The sequence below is a fragment of the Poecilia mexicana genome, unplaced genomic scaffold (assembly GCF_051168715.1).
Source record: "Poecilia mexicana isolate PSO_F unplaced genomic scaffold, ASM5116871v1 scaffold_15, whole genome shotgun sequence".
Taxonomy (NCBI): domain Eukaryota; kingdom Metazoa; phylum Chordata; class Actinopteri; order Cyprinodontiformes; family Poeciliidae; genus Poecilia; species Poecilia mexicana.
In genome coordinates, this window is record NW_028263384.1 from 4002559 (window position 1) to 4019735 (window position 17177).

General features: G+C 38.0%; 1 long non-coding RNA gene across 1 annotated transcript; it reads right to left on the reverse strand.

The window, feature by feature from the left end:
* Positions 1–526: 526 nt before the first annotated feature.
* Positions 527–2379, reverse strand: LOC148155255 (uncharacterized). Its single transcript, XR_015765536.1, has 2 exons — positions 894–2379; positions 527–747 (listed from the first exon to the last, which is right to left on the reverse strand). It is a non-coding gene; the product is annotated as an uncharacterized LOC148155255 (long non-coding RNA).
* Between the last annotated feature and the right edge of the window lie 14798 nt (positions 2380–17177).

The following is a 17177-nucleotide window of genomic DNA, read 5'->3' on the forward strand; positions in this document are numbered from 1 at the left end:
GCCTCTACTGTAGATGTTATCTTTATGATCTATGTTACTGTGATGACACTACAACTGACTGAAGTTCAATATAATTATGCATAAACACTCAAGCACTCAAATTTACCTTGGTTTAGAATATATTGATAGTCAAATTTGTACTTTACAGAGCAAATGTTGCACTAAAGTAATGCTGTGGCAAGATATATTCTACTAAAGAAACAATGTTCACATATTATGATCATGTCTATTTGGAAAAAGCACTTTTAGCTCTCTTAGTATTAGAACACCATATTATCCCACCGGTCACAATTGTGACCGAACATAAAACACACTTTTTTACATACTTTTCCACAATTTTTAAAATTATTTCCCTGATTAGTTCAAAGGGCTATCAATGACATCAGATTTTCATATTTACATGTTTGGGAAAAATTTGGAATGAATGGGTTAAAGCCACAAACAAACTATCCATCTTATTGTCTCTGGGATGTGAAAACATGAGATTTGATTAAATTAGAACTACACAGATGAGAAGGAACACAGATTTCATAATATATATTTTTTTATTATTAAAAACAGTAGATGGTTCTTGCATATCAATGCTATAAGAACAGCCACATTTTTTAAATTAAATGTGTCACCAGTGCATTTGGCTGGGTGTTCCTGCTCCAGAAAGGTGAAGGTCTCTGGTCACCCTGAAGCTGTGAGCCCACTGGAAACAGAGACCAGAGGTCTGCAGGATGATCTGCTGTGACAGCTTAACATCTGAAAACATACACGATAGAAACATTAATGAATGTGCTGCAAAAACAAGCTGTACTTTTGACCTGATGGCGATCAAAAGTACACCTGTTGGCCTCAAGTTTGGTTACAAATATGACTATAGTTGGAAAACATCAGCGTTAGCTTACCGTCTGGGCAACCGGAGGATCCTGGACGGACAGCAGCGGTGCATGTCTGAAAGATGGCCTCCGATGCAGATCTCCAAGGCTTGCCACCGTCATTCTTTCAGCTCGATGCTCCGTAGAGCTGCCACTGGATATTGCAGTTCACTTACGATGTACAGTCAAGTCTGCTCCTTATAGTTGAATCACAGCTGGTAGCTACGAAGGCGTCCTGAACCTTCAGTCGTAAGCCAACTTCAGCGGCCGCTTCGTCCAAACTATAAAAAACCCCGACGGTGAAGCTCTGAGTCCATCAGAGCCGCCAGCTGAAACACGTTCTGTCTGAGCGGCCACACAAAAATAAAGTCAGGAGTAATAACACTATTTTCTAATGAAGTTGATGAGCTTCTGCTTATTGATAACCCGTTAGTAGGTCGCCATCTTTCTTGAAAGCAAAGTAGGTGTGACGCTAACCAACCAATTGGGGAAGTTGTAGCCTGATGACGTGCCACTCCTCATTTGCATTTATTTTTCCCCCTAAGTTTTGCGGGGAAAATAGAATGTGATAAATAAGAAAATAAGGAAATACTAAATGAATAAGGGAAATTGGAAAATGGGAAAATTAAAAGTTTTTCAAACAAAAGTTAAATGAAAAATAGGTTAAAGAAAAATGGGTACATAAAGAAGGGATATATGAGAAATTGATTAATGAAAGTGGGAAATAGAAAATCGGGTTAATGGAAAAAGGAAATGGAAAAATGGTTAAATTAAAAGATAGATTAATGAAAAATGGGTAAATAGATAAAGAGATTAATGAAAAATGGGTAAATGAAAAATAGATAAAAGAAAATGGGTAAGTAAAAAAAGGGATATATGAGAAATTGATTAATGAAAGTGGGAAATAGAAAATCGGGTTAATGGAAAAAGGAAATTGAAAAACGGTTAAATTAAAAAATAGATTAATGAAAAATGGGTAAATGGATAAAGGGATAAATGACAAATAGATAAATAAAAAAGAGAAATTGGGAAATTGATAATATGAAAAATAAATAAATTAAAAATTGGTGTAATGAAAAAGTTAAATTATTTATTTAACAAATTTTTTATTTATTTCACTCATTTACTTCATTTTTTGATTTATTTTACTCATTTTTTATTTATTTAACCCATTTATTTATTTATTTAATTTTGGCGCAAATGGCTCTCCATACACAGCAGCTGCTGCAATTCCTAAAAACAAGTGACAAAAACTGAGCTAATCCCCTGTGTTCGCAAACCGTGGTGATATTTATAACAGTCGTCAAACTACGGCTCCTACAGCATATTTAAAATAAAACGATTGACCAATATAAATAGAAATTCGCCCCTTCTTGCATCTTGACAGAACTAACAGAAACTAAACTGTTTATAGATTTGTATCATGGAGAATTGATCAAACATCAGTTTTCTAATCTTTATTTTAAGTCGTATTTAATAGATAAATCCAATAACAAATGATGGCGCTACTAATGTTTTCGTGACAGATTTCTCCTTGTCCTGTATTGGGATAAAATGGTATTCTGGACACACTGAATCACATAGCGACCAATAGGCTCTGTCCAGTCCAGTAATGCATATAATTAGCAGGATTATGAAAGACGTAAAAATAATTAACTATACTACATTAAGAAATTGTATTTAAGCCTCGGTGCTACATGAAGCTCATTTTGAAACAATGCAAGTTAAAAACATATATATATATATTAGTGACGTGCGGTCAGGGGAGGCAGGTGAGCATCATGGAAAAAATAATATATAATAATAAAACCATTAATATTGCTATTTTCACCCTGTGGTTTGTACTATAAAGTATCTATTTTTTACTTAGCTTAACCAATTCTCATTATTTTTGTCTTCAAAATCGCTGGATTTTCGCATTTTCCCATTCAAATGCTCAGAAGCGAAGCCGGTGAGGCAGCAGTGAGCTGAGCCTCACCTGGGATTGCGCAACCTCTCGCTAACTGCACTGGCTGCCATTCTATGGGGGCAAGTTCGTCCTGTCTGTACGCCAGCAATAAAATGGCTAAAAAACATTTAATATATGGACTGATTTTCCATAATTTCGCTTATGTATATACTGCACAGTGTTTTTTTGTCACCAACTGTGTTTGTATCGTGTTTTGTGTGCGGAGGAGCGATCAGAAACGGCAGAGAACAGACTCGAGGTGAGGCAGGCAGTTCTCTTGCCTCATGGCAGGGGGCGCTCATGATCCCAGATATTGTGACTGCACAACTGCAGAGTAAGACACAGTGAGCTAGCCATGGAGCTAGGCATACAGTAAATAAGTAAAGTACAGCGATATATTTGTTTTCTCCTCTCTTCCGACGTAAACATGAAAGACTACATTTTTACACTTAAACAGTTTTCTACAGTGGATTTTCAGTTGAAGCAGGAGATAATAACTAAAGGAAGACCAACACCGGACTGAAAGTTTTGCTTCGAGACAGTTTGATGATTCTTAAACAGAGTAGAAAAGACATGCCGAGGATAGACTTGGCTTTGGATGAACGGATATTTTTGTGCAGAATTAGCGGTGCATGGATTTCATTGATACATAAAGGTAAGACACCAATAAGATGTTTTTTTTTATGAAATATGCGTTTTGTGGGCAGTTTGTATGTCTAAATAATTCAGTTAAGTAGAAGCGGTAGCTAATCTACCACAGCAATTATTTATTAATTAAATATTAAGCCTAAAACATATTACAACAACAGACTAAATGTTCTGTTCTGTGTGCAAAATAAATTTTTGAATGTTTTTTTTCTGTTAAATCCTAAATCATGAAGTGGCTTTGTTGTCGGTTGCTATGGCAACGAGTCTGCGTATCTTGACAAATACAGATCTCTTTACTGTGGATCATAGCACGAAATTAATACCTACATTTCTAAGTTTCACTGAGTTAACGTGGCTATGGATGACATGTAAAAGGTTAGTCTTTTTGCCCTCCAGCGATGTATGCCTGCGCAAAATTTCTGTACGTCCAATAACATGCATGGTGTCTAAGTCATAAGTCAGTGCCTCACCAGCAATGAACCTCACCGCATGTCACTGATATATATATATATATATATATATATATACTGCCACCCCTAAAAAAATCCCTGCCCCCCTCTTGCCACCCCATAAATATTTTTCTAGATCCGCCCCTGCTGATCGGGACGCTTTAACGGACCAGAGGCTTTGGAGCGTCTAGCACAGCTGATCCGCTTCTGTGGGTTTTTTCTCCCGCCGAGGGGAGTGAGTGCAGGATCAGGAAACGATCAGAGTTCTGCCGTCTTCTAATCACGTCATTTCGTGAAATGTTACCTGATTTCAAAAACGTTCTCACGGAGAAATACTAAATGTTTCGTTTGATGACTACAAATTGGAAATGATTTTTTTTCTTTGACGGACAACGAAAAAACTCTAACGCAACCTCTGCTCCAAACTACGAACATTGTCGGCCCCTCCTCTTCGTTTTTTGTTTTGTTGGGGGTTTTTTTTGCGGAGGATCAGTAAATAACTTATTGGTGTTTTATCATCACCACCAGGTATGAAGTGTGCTTTAGCCTTTGAGTTGCACCACGGCGCAGCACAATTGAAACATCCAGAACAATATCAGCTTGTTTTTATGAGTATTAGCATAATGGAGGCTGGTATCGCGCCTGATATAAATCTATTTATATATGTCATCACATAGACTTATACAAAGTTTTATACATTTTCTTTTCATACATTTATTGTTTTTCTTCTTTAGATATTAGGTTGGATTAGAATGATTCCATGCATTTACCAAATGCATGTCAGCTAATGTCAGTCTGCATTAATTAGCATACACTGTGAGTCACAAATAAAAACACACAGCTCTTTGAGAAAGCAGTCATTTTGTTTTTTGTTGGGATTTTTATTTAAATGAGACGTGAGTCACAGCTGTGGAAAGAGCTCAAACTCACCATTTAATTCGACTGGAGATCAAACAGGATTTAAAAAGCCATAGAAATCCTGTTCATTGAAATGTTTTCATGCACCACATGGTTTTGTTGTGTTGCTGCCCTTGTGAGTATAAATTTCAGTGTGTTGACCAGTTGGAAAGGGAGGAATAGAGAGCCAGAGGGAAGAGGACTAGATCCCGCAAAGGATGCTGGGAAGTTCAAAATTTTGCCACATGGGTGTACAGGTACAAAGAGCATGTTTAAAAGCATGAGTATGAACACACACACACACACACACACACACGGGCGCGCGCGCACACACACAAGCATACGAATATTTCACACATCAGGCAAAAGTTAATTTGTCAGCTTGTATACTGAAAAGAGAAATCTGAAACCAGATTCACAGCTTGGTTTTAGTGTGCCGACTCTTGAGCTTTGTTGAGCTGCAGCTTCTTAGTGTATATAACTTAATTTATTTGTATGTTTCAAATCAACAACCTGTAACATGCTGTTTTAATATAATACACACCCCAAATTTGGTCAATCTGCAGACCAATACTTTCACATGGCTGTTAGCTGTGAAGCTCTGTGTTTTGCTTTTCCCTTTGCTTTTTCAAGTAATACTAATACATGTCATAAGTCTGGTTTTTCTGGTGTATTAGTCATGAGTCTCAGAATAAGACCTAATGCTAAGTATACATTTCGAGTCAGAAGACCCATTTAGAGTTTTCTGAGCTAGCTGGTGTTGGTATTAGCTTCTCTCCACTTAATCTCCAGCATCTGGGGCAGTTGGATACAGTTTGGAGAAAGCACTTCACTAAAGCAAACACTGTTGTTCACAGCAAGCTGGTTAATGTTTACTCATTTCCCAACTTTTGTTAAACGCCAGTCGAGAAACTTCCAGTAGAGTTTCTCACTTAACTCCTACACTAAGCAATGAAAATCTTTTTACATTTTTTATTGAAACTAAATTGAACAAATTAGGCTTCACCCATTAGAAGTAGATTTTTAAAATTTAATGCATGGCCCCAATTTTTCTCCCATTGTCACTGATGAGATGATGTGCTTGTGTTTAGTTTTCAACACTCCACCCACTTTACACAAAGGCTGAAGAGTCCAATTTTGCTCTCATTTGACCACAGCACCTTCTTCTACACATTGAACCCTACATGGCTTGTGGTCAACTGTAAATAAGTGTATTGCCTATTCTTTTTACTTTTTTTCCCATATAAATGCCAGATGAAGATGACACTGCATCATTCCCTTCTTCACAAAATGTAAACAGAAATGGAGTAGCATCAGATTTTAGTGGTTGTAGGAGTTCTTTTTTGTCTTTGGCAGAGTTCACTTCAACTGAACCAAGGCTGATGAAGTGCACTTTCGAGGCCAACAAACTGGAGTTTGATTAAAGCAAAAATAAACAGAACTAGAGTGAATGCACCTTTAGAGATATCACAGTAAATGGGGTAAAATCAAATGTGTACCACACTTTTTAGATTTGCCTTTGAGTACCATGTTTAATTGTCTTCCACTTCACAATTATTCAACTGCTTAGTGACAAATCTGCCTTTCACACCAGTATTAGTCTTGGAGAGGTGCTTGGGACATTAATTTTTCATTTACGTACATTTTCATTAGGTAATGCAAGTAGACGCACTAAGCAGCAATAGGTTTACCCATTGCTAACAACCTAGACTACCATCATGTCAGAGGCGTAAAAGCCTAAATAATATTTAGTGTTTTACTTCTATATTCCTATAACACGGATGATGTCATTGGATCTGGGAGTCACTTGGTCTCTCTGGAACGGATTACTTTGGCAGTCAGGACTACACTGAGGAACTCAAATAGGTGGAGTGGGGATTAGGCTCACACACTCTCGTCAATTTAGCTCGATTACCAGTTTCTTGGAGAGATGCTACTCTATTCAGCTTTCCAGGCATTCTGCACAAAAATATCCCTCAGAGACAGATCCCTCTTTGACTGAAGCTTAGCATCACCAACAAATCAGAAACAACCTTTTAGCAGTTCCTATGTTCAACTTCTTCAGCTGTTATTGGACAGCAGAGATTGTTATGTTGTGTTAAAGGTAGAGTTAATATTTTAGCAAAAGAAAAAAGTAACAGGGTTAATAAATTATGAAAATGATTGAGCGCCTAACAATGCATTTCTTTATGAGCTTTCATGGAGAAATGCATTCATAGAGCAAAGCACTCTTTTGATGGTGCAGCGGGAGAGAGATTGAGTACCACACCGAGACTGGGACAGTAAACTACTGATGTGAATCATGCAAAAAGTTTATGGCAGCAATAAAGCCGCTCAGTGATAGATCCTCATGGCAGAGGAGTGTTGTACGGTGTAGCACAAAACATAACAAGTGTAAGATGAGATCATTTAAGCCAAGAGTTTTCCCTGAAGAAGATGAAAATAGGCAGCACAAGAGGACATAGGCATGTTTGTTGGGAGGGTGGTTAACTGAGCTTAAGCTATCCTCAGTACTTGGCTGAAATATATTTTGTACAGAATGGGGTGGACAATATGGACTTGGAATTTTACCGTGATATTATGCGGTGTTTATTGTGATGACAATAAAAGTGACAGTAAAAAAAGTGTCACATTTAATCATGTTTTCTAATTTGTTGATGCTCTCATGAAACGGATGGTGGAAATAATAGTAAAACTAACAATGCTGACAAAACACTCAGTTTTTGAGGTTTACAAACATCATAAACTGCAGTTTATCATAGTCAGGATAAATCTAAATTATCATGACAGGAACTGTTTCATGATAAGAATAAATTGTGCAATAAATGCCCACTTCTACTTCAAAAAGCACAAAAAAGTCAAAGTTTGTTTAACCTAAAACCTTTATTAGCATTAAGGAGCCAAGAAATCAAAGAATGTAAGCATACTATTAATATATAACCTCAGCAGATGTGTTCTGAGGAACCAGTTTTGTTTCATCCATCACCCTGATAAGGTCGGCCTAATTTCTACCTGAAGATTTTAAAAATATATATTCTCAAATTTTATATCAAACATTCTGAAAATTAGAACAAGCTGATTAAAGTTTCTGACTCTTCAGATGGCTAAAAGGTGATTTCACCTGTATCTCTTTTCTTATTAATATAAACATGTTACAATGAATATCAAAATAGGTACCATAAAGTGTACAATAAATATTCAAACTCCAGATTTACAAAGGACACACAAAAAACTAAATTAAACAAAAAAAATCTAAAACTTAGCATGGCTGATTATGTATTATGCATGCACAACATAATATTCAGGGAAATATACAGGTGCTGGTCATAAAATTAGAATATTGTGATAAAGTTCATTATTTTCCATAATGTCATGATAAAAATTAAATTGTCATATATTTTAGATTCATTGCACACCAACTGAAATATTTCAGGTCTTTTATTGTTTTAATTTTGATGATTTTGGCAAACAGCTCATGAAAACCCAAAATCCCTGTCTCAAAAAATTAGAATATTATGAAAAGGTTCTCTGAACGAGCAATAAAAATAATCATCTGAATCAACAAAGTAACTCTAAACACCTGAAAAAGATTCCTGAAGCCTTTAAAAACTCCCAGCCTGGTTCATTACTCAAAACCGCAATCATGGGTCAGACTGCTGACCTGACTGCTGTCCAGAAGGCCATCACTGACATCCTCAAGCAAGAGGGTGAGAAACAGAAAGAAATTTCTGAACGAATCGGCTGTTTGCAGAGTGTTATATCAAGGCACCTCAGTGGGAAGTCAGTAGGAAGGAAAAAGTGTGGCAGAAAACGCTACACAACGAGAAGAGGTGACCGGACCCTGAGGAAGATTGTGGAGAAGGGCCGATTCCAGACCAAATTAAATTTTCATCTCCATAATGTTTTTCAGCAGATGGAAGAATGAAGTGCTCCAAAATCTTCTGATAGCTGCTGCATTGATCCTGCCCTTGATAAAACACAGTGGACCAACACCAGCAGCTGACATGGCACCCAGACCATCACTGACTGTGGGTACTTGACACTGGACTTCTGGCATTTTGGCATTTCCTTCTCCCCAGTCTTCCTCCAGAGTCTGGCACTTTGATTTCCGAATGACATGCAAAGTTTGCTTTCATCCGAAAAAAGTACTTTGGACCACTGAGCAACAGTGGTCCAAAGTGCTGCTTCTCTGTAGCCCAGGTCAGGCGCTTCTGCCGCTGTTTCTGGTTCAAAAGTGGCTTGACCTTTGACCTGGGGAATGCAGCACCTGTAGCCCATTTCCTGCACACGCCTGTGCACAGTGGCTCTGGATGTTTCTACTCCAGACTCAGTCCACTGCTTCCCCCAAGGTCTGGAATCGGCCCTTCTCCACAATCTTCCTCAGGGTCCGGTCACCTCTTCTCGTTGTGCAGCGTTTTCTGCCTCACTTTTTCCTTCCTACTGACTTCCCACTGAGGTGCCTTGATATAACACTCTGCAAACAGCTGATTCGTTCAGAAATTTCTTTCTGTTTCTCACCCTCTTGCTTGAGGATGTCAGTGATGGCCTTCTGGACAGCAGTCAGGTCAGCAGTCTGACCCATGATTGCGGTTTTGAATAATGAACCAGGCTGGGAGTTTTTAAAGGCCTCAGGAATCTTTTTCAGGTGTTTAGAGTTACTTTGTTGATTCAGATGATTATTTTTATTGCTCGTTCAGAGAACCTTTTCATAATATTCTAATTTTTTGAGACAGGGATTTTGGGTTTTCATGAGCTGTTTGCCAAAATCATCAAAATTAAAACAATAAAAGACCTGAAATATTTCAGTTGGTGTGCAATGAATCTAAAATATATGACAATTTAATTTTTATCATGACATTATGGAAAATAATGAACTTTATCACAATATTCTAATTTTATGACCAGCACCTGTATTGCTTTCAAAAAAGACTCATAAAACAAATTTAACTTATTTTTCCAGTGTACAAATTTTGGGCTGGTTTTAAAGATATGACATTCAAGAATGAAATCTTTGGCTAAAAAGCAAATATTATTTATACCATATAATCGGTATGGTTACCACTAATAAAAGCACCAAATTTACTTGTCTTGGATAGTTAAATCTGTTAAATGGATCTGTGAAAATTAAAAGTATTGATATGTCGAGAAAAGTCGAGCTCAGCCCACTTCCCCATGCTGGAGATTTTAGTTTAATAATAACAATAAATAAAGTTATCTTTAAAACTGATTATACAGGTGACATCAAGACCCAACAGTAGAGTCAGACGGTAATAAAATTAATCTGGTTGTGTGTGTTGTTATTGTGTCCTTGCTTTAATTCTACTTTTTTCTATTTAATCATAAAAAATCATAATCAGGCAGAAAGACAGTTATGAAACAGGAAGAGCAGGTTTCCTGGAGAAAGAGGAAGTTTCCAGCCTGCAGTGAATAAAAATAGTTCAAACTGCTCATTTTGGGCATTAAAGGTTTAAAGAATAAAATCTAAACATTTTGAGTAATTGGATAAAACCCAGAGTAAAATACTTGAATTAATAATGATAACTTATAATTAAGCTAATAATTAATATTGGTTGATGTTGGTTTGATTATAAGAATATTTAACACTCTTACACTTATGGAAGTACTTAAAGGTGAAACAAGTAACTGTAACATGGTGTCAAATGATTAGAATAATGAATTATTCTTGGTTTCTTTTCAGAAATGTCTGTAATAAAACATTATGATTATAAGAGTAACTAATAAGTAATGGTTATTATAATATTATAAGTGAATGCTAAATCAGAGAAACTAAAAGGTTATAAATGTGATTTTGACATTGAACTTGAAATGGTGTAAAGTGTGTAACTGTAACTAAAGGTCACTGATGTTGTGTTGGAGGTAGATGGTAGGTGAAAAGTCAGGGGGAAAGAGGAACTGATGGGAGAGCGGAGGTGTCTTAAGGCCTTATTGCTAAACTTTAAACGTACCTAAGAGAAGGTTAGACACAAGAGAGCTGTTGAGCAACCCTGGGACACTGGTACAGACATCAGGTCATGTCCAAAGATGGTGATGGATATGAGATTATCGGTCCAAGCAGTCAGCCAATGAAACAGGCACAGCAACAAAGCTAGCCAATGCAAATGCACCAAAAGGGTGGATAAACCCTTTATAAGGTGAGTGCAAAAGAGGAATCTTTGGTTGGATCCTTCAGGCACCTTCGAGCCAAGATCGAGATGGACAAAGAACTCTGCAGCTGAAGAAGAGCCGGAGCCACAGAGCCGAAGACTGTTCTGCACATGGGGACCAACCCGTTAGCCCCGCAACATGTGGCTTCAAATTGCACTTCTCTCATCAGCTGGGTTTGGGACCCCAAAGAAAAAGACCAAGGCAAAGATGAAGATAAAGACAAAGACAAAGAACAAAGGCAAAGAGGAAGAACTGGTGTGTTCCTTCCATGAGACCAGCCCTTCTACATCTCGAGAGACCAGAAAGATCGTGAGACGAGGAGAAAGGAGCTACAGAGCTGCAAGACAAGAAGGAGAGGACCGCTACGAGCATGAGGAAGTCACCCTGAGGCCCGAGATCTGCCGCTCTGACTCAGTACTCTTCCTGTACTGGGAGCCTCCTGCTGCTGCAACACCTTTTTCATCATCAGGCCAGTTCTGGGGTTCAAAGTGCCAACCTCCGTCCGTCTCTCTCAAAGTTTCCCTTTTTTAGTTCACAGTGTCAGCATTAGGGAAAGATAGGCTAGATTATTGATTTTACTTATTTGATTATTTCTGTTACTGATTTAAGCTGTACTGACCCTTGCAAAATTGCCTTACTAATAAAATACTTAGCATTAAGAAAATCTAAAAGATGTTGTGGAGATTCAGTTAATGAGTCACCTTAAAGTTCTTTGATGGTTGTAAAATAGCTATGAAGCTTGATTCTGGGAGGAGAAGGTGGAAAATGTTTTATACGTTGCTTTTAGCCAAAACTAAAACAACACCCTTGGGACTCGCCCGAGTCACTAAAACCAACCTGGTTCAATAACAAGTGCAAGTTGTAATAAGAGAAAGAGCGACCGTTAACAGGTGTGCTCTGTGAAACTAGCTGATTCCGGGCTACTCTATCTGGCTAGTTCACAGGGTGAAAAAGGGTGGGACATCTGGATGGAGGTCGTTAGAAACCAGGCTAGTCTTTCTCGCACCCAGCTTAAACAGAGTTTACTTCAGTTCTGGGTAGGGTAAATCTCGGCAGATTTAGGAAACTCAATTCACCCGTTAGACGGAGAGCTGGGAGCAACATCTCCCTCCTCTCAGAAGAGGAAGTAGAGAGAGAGAAGGGGGGTGGGGGGGAGGTGTTGTGCAACAACAGATATTTGAAACTAAAGCTATTGAAAGAAGTTCAAGTTATTGAAAAATTAAGTGGAATTGCCTTCTAGCTTATTTGCCAAATCTGAAGCTTCAATTGGAAGTTCCGTATAAAAAAGTATGCTTACGGTTGGTGCCATGTTGGATTACAGTAAATTCTAAGAATGCTAGTTTGTAGCCTATGCAATGCTAACATTAACTTTTCCAATGCTAATGTTAGCCTCCATGATAATGGGCAACAGAGAAAGAAAGCAAGTCAATGGGTGACCAGCCTAGGCATACTAGCTTCACCAAAGCTAAAGTATGTGAATAGTCTCCCTCTCATTAGCCATTTCCGGTTGCTCAGCGACCAATGCTGGCCTGTTATTCATCAAATCAGTAGCTGGCTTCAGGAATGACTAGAGCCTCCTGGTACAAGGAAGTAGTTGCTGCTGGGTGTGTAAAAGTCTTATGGCCTTCATACCACGTCATGGTATTTAAGACCCTGGATTTGCATTGATTGTTGACGGATCCTTGTTGCCTACCAACATGCTGACCAATTTGATCCGTCTGAACCAGAAACGTGACTGACCAGAGATTCATACTTTTACTTGGAGCCTTCCTTCCTGCACACAGACATGACTATATATATATTAAGTTAAATAAAAGAATGTATCAATAAGACTTGCACATTAAAAAAAATAAAAACTTACCGACTTCCCTTCTCCATTTTTATAGAGTTCCTTTAATAAAAACCAACAGCCGTCTTGAAGTGGGCTGTTGGGGCAAGATTTGTGACAAATTGTTACAGGTTTTTGTTTTTATTGTTACAAGGTGCAGAAGTCGAGAGGAAACCTTCAAACTCACACTTGGGTCAATCCAAAACCTTTGGTGTCTGTTCTTCACAGAGGATATTTATTCTCCACTTAGGTTAACATTTATTTAAAATGATTAACTACATTTTTATAACCTTGTATAGACAAGGTAGACTAATGCCTTGATGAGTTATGCAGCCTCAGTGTTGATATATTGTGAACAATTTAGGTCAGTGTTGCCCAAATTCTGTCCTGGAGGGCCAGCATCCCTGTTTTAGTTTGCTCCCTGGTTTAACACACTTGGATCAAATGATGGCTCATTAGAAGGCCTAAGAAAAACACTGACATGCTGAAAGGGTTGTTACTACTACCAGAGAGAGAACTAAAACATGCAGGATGCCGGCCCTGGAGGATCGACTTTGGGCACCACTGATTTTAAGTTTTCAAGACTTCTATAACTTCTTCTGAGGTAAATCGATCATGTTTAACTACTCGCTTGAACCAGATATTTACATTATCTGTATAAAAAATAAAATACACATTTTGATTCTCACTGTCTTGGGTTACACCAGACTAAACCTTTGTTTCATGTCATTTCAGATTACTTTGCTAGAGTTTTGTTGGAACTCAGCTCTGTTACATCTGACAGAGCTGGAGTCAGGTTTGTAAAATTGTTGCTTTCACAAACCTTTTCAGCTCTGCCTAAATATTTTTAATGAGACCAATATCAGTGATTTGCTACACAAAACATTAATTTTATTTTCCTAGAGCCTCTTTCTAATAAATGTTCATGTATGGGGGTCATTGTTTATTTGGGAGACCCATTTCTGGTAAAGCTTTAAATTCCTTACTGATGTCTTATGATGTTTCTAAGGATTTACCAACAAAATTCTTCCTTTATAATCTTATTTTGTAAAGTGCACCAGTCCCTCGTGCAGCAAAACAATATGCAGCATGATGGTGCCACCCTCGTACTTGACAACTGAAGTTGGCATTCTGAGGCTTCGTTCTTTTTGTTCCTTGTTTATTCTTCTTCAAATACAACAGAAGCTGCTTCCATAACAAATGTGCACAAAATTTTGTAGATATTCTGCTAACACCGAAAAATCATTTTTTTGTAATTGCGGTGTTTCCATTAAATAATAAATGCCATTAAAATTACACATGAATAAATTTGTTCAAGTGATAAGTCACTAAAAATCATGGCAGCGATGGATGTAAACAGATATATTTATATTTTTAGGCACTGCGCTAGCTCATCATCTATCAGCCATCAGAGACTCTGGCATCTTATTAAGGAGTTGGTGCGACGAGCTCCTTATGCTAGGGAGCTGCTACGTATACATGCTGTGTTTAAAGGAGACGATGTTACAGAAAAGCAGTGGATTCCACACTTTCAAATGGCAAACTCAGCTTTTGATGAACTGTGCAACGGTGTGAGCCTGTAGTGAATCCAACTGCTGCTGTACATGAACTGGTGTGATTCATGTGAAATATGTATCCATTGGTCAAACACTTTGCAAAGTACACCAATTTCAATATGGCTGAAAAACCTATTTATTGTAGCGCAAAAACTTTTGATCAAAAAACAGTTTTTTTTTAATTGGCATGTTTCCATTTAGTAAATTTATGTTTGATGTGCATGGAAACCCAGCTAATGGTCATTTTGGTCAAACACTTCCAGTTTCATTTTATCAGACAACAAAAGCATTCATAAATTAATATAATAACCCAGCAGACTGCAATCTGGATATTGTCTGATTAAAAACACCCACAGGCGGCCTTTCATTCTACTGAAATGGGGTGCAATCTTTATGGTAAACTCCTGACTTTGAAGAAAGTCATTTAAAAAGTCTCATTATTCTGACACTTAGCTAACAGAAATCATCTTCAAAATCCTAACTGGCCTAAAACAGGAAATTTTGATTCCAACCTTCTGATGAAATATTGTATGCTCCCTTTTTATACAATGCATGTAAATATCTCAATCCGAGCGTGATCCACAACGTAATCCACCATAACATTTGTGTTCTGACTATGCGGGACAGATGCAGTCAAACAGGCGGTGGGCTCTGGCATCATGTTTCCAACTGTGACTGCATACCATCAAGTGTGGACGTGTTTCTGTCTGTAAAACTAACAGCCTGGCACAACCGTTTTGAGTGAAAAATATATTTTTCAGAAACGCTCCTGTAACGTAGTGAAAATGAGACGAGAGATCAGTTAAACACAATGAGCCAGGAGGTGCTTCAAACATTTACAGGTTTCTGTCTGGGGTCTAAAGTCTAAAGTATGATCTGATCTGAGGGGCCAAACAGACATCCACCTGGTTGTCGGCTCTAAAGGTCAGTTTGATTTTGTAAGTGTGCAGGACAAAGTGAATGATAGAGAATGGACACTAATGCCCTGCACACACACACACACTCAAACACGCACTTCATAAAGATTTGACAAGGTTAGTTAATCATCTGTCACAGGGACAGAAAAGGGACAGACTCCCCTCTCCTCTGTCTTTCGTCTATTTCTCCCACTCCATTCCTCCCTCCATCTCTTCCATCATGTCCTCACACCAAGGACATCTGTCCTTTTCCACCCACATTAACCCCGCTTCGTGTCCTTCCTCTCCCGCCGCTTCCTCTCTTCTTGTCCTAGCTCCCTCCTATCCTCTATTCACAATCCGATTCCCTTTTTCTTTCCTCTCTGGCAAGGAGAGAGCTGTCTCTCCATCATTCAGTGCTCTAATCGGCCACACGTCATTTACTCCAGGCCGTTTAGCTCAAGGTAAATCTAAAGAATGAAGACAGAAAAAAGGATGAATCGCTTGGTGGAAAGGGGAACCGAGGGTGGGAGATGGAGTCAGTGTAAACCAAGGCAGGAAATGATTGTGTTGCAGACAGAGGTAGAAGATGGAGATGCAAGGACATGAAAGCAGTTGGGAGTTCAGTAGCGATAAATGACCAACTTTAGTTGTGTGTATTCAACACTGCTAATTTCAAAAGGTAAAGAATCCAACTAGAATCAAACAAAGTTAGTTTCTGACTTGGGCCATACAGGGGTTCTCCCTGTGCATCTAAATGCTATACAACCCTGCAGGATTGTTCTGAGGCTACAGACCGGATTGCTCTTTGTCAGTCACATGGAGAGGACAACAATTCCATGATCATGTAATGGCCTTCTATAAACATCTGTGTGAACAACTCTATACAGTGAATAGCTTCCCTAATCATAAACGTTCTCTTACTTAAAATCGTGAAAAACTGAAAGAATAGAGTTAATAGGTAAACAAAAAACATTGTTGTTTTGTTTTAAAATTAATAGAAAAAAGAGAACATTGCAAAAACAAAAATCTGATCAAGTAGTTTCTGTCTAGTTTCTAGTGCAAATAAGACAAAACTAACTCAAAAATAACTTTTCAGCAGGAAATATAACCTTGTTTTAAGTCAATAACTCATAAAATTAATGAAAAAGGTATTTGTTCCATTGGCAGATTATTTAACTTAGAACAAGATATTTTCCCCATATTTCTAGTGAAATGATCTGCCAATGTACTAATACGCTTTCATCAATATTAAGAAATGACTTAAAACAAGCTCCTATATCTTAATGAGAAGCTGCTTTTAAGTTAGTTTTCTCTTATCTCAAGAGAATTAAGATATTTGCACTAGAAATTGGACCAAAAATACTTGGAAAGATTTTGTGCTTTTGCAGTGAAGAAAAAATGTATAAATAAGCAAAAACAAAATATAGAATGATAAAATTAAAAAGGAAATGCAAAAATAGGACAGAAGAGCAGAATGAAGTATTGATTACAGCAGAGACATAATCCTATTTATAAAGGAAACAAAAGATTGAATAGACAAAGAAATGAGGCCAAAGTAGCAGGGAAAGCCACTGGTTGTTCAGCCAGGAGGGGATGGGTGGGGGCTGACATGCATCCATCAGCGCAATGCTAACTGTGAAAATCCACCAGGGACAGAAACACCAGTCAAGTCAGGAAATAAGAAAATGATTCAGAGCAATTTAATGTCAGACCGTCACCACGCCCAGACGAACATCAGTCACAGGGAAACTAATGTGACTGCACCTCTATCTCACTTCACTAGCACTCGCTTGCTCGCTCATTCATTCCTTTCTCTCTGATCATTGCTGATTCATCCCCCACCGAGATAAAACCATCCAAACAGTCGCCCCTAACCCAAATGACCACATACATTTTCCCCCACATTGTGTAACTGTTTCCATAT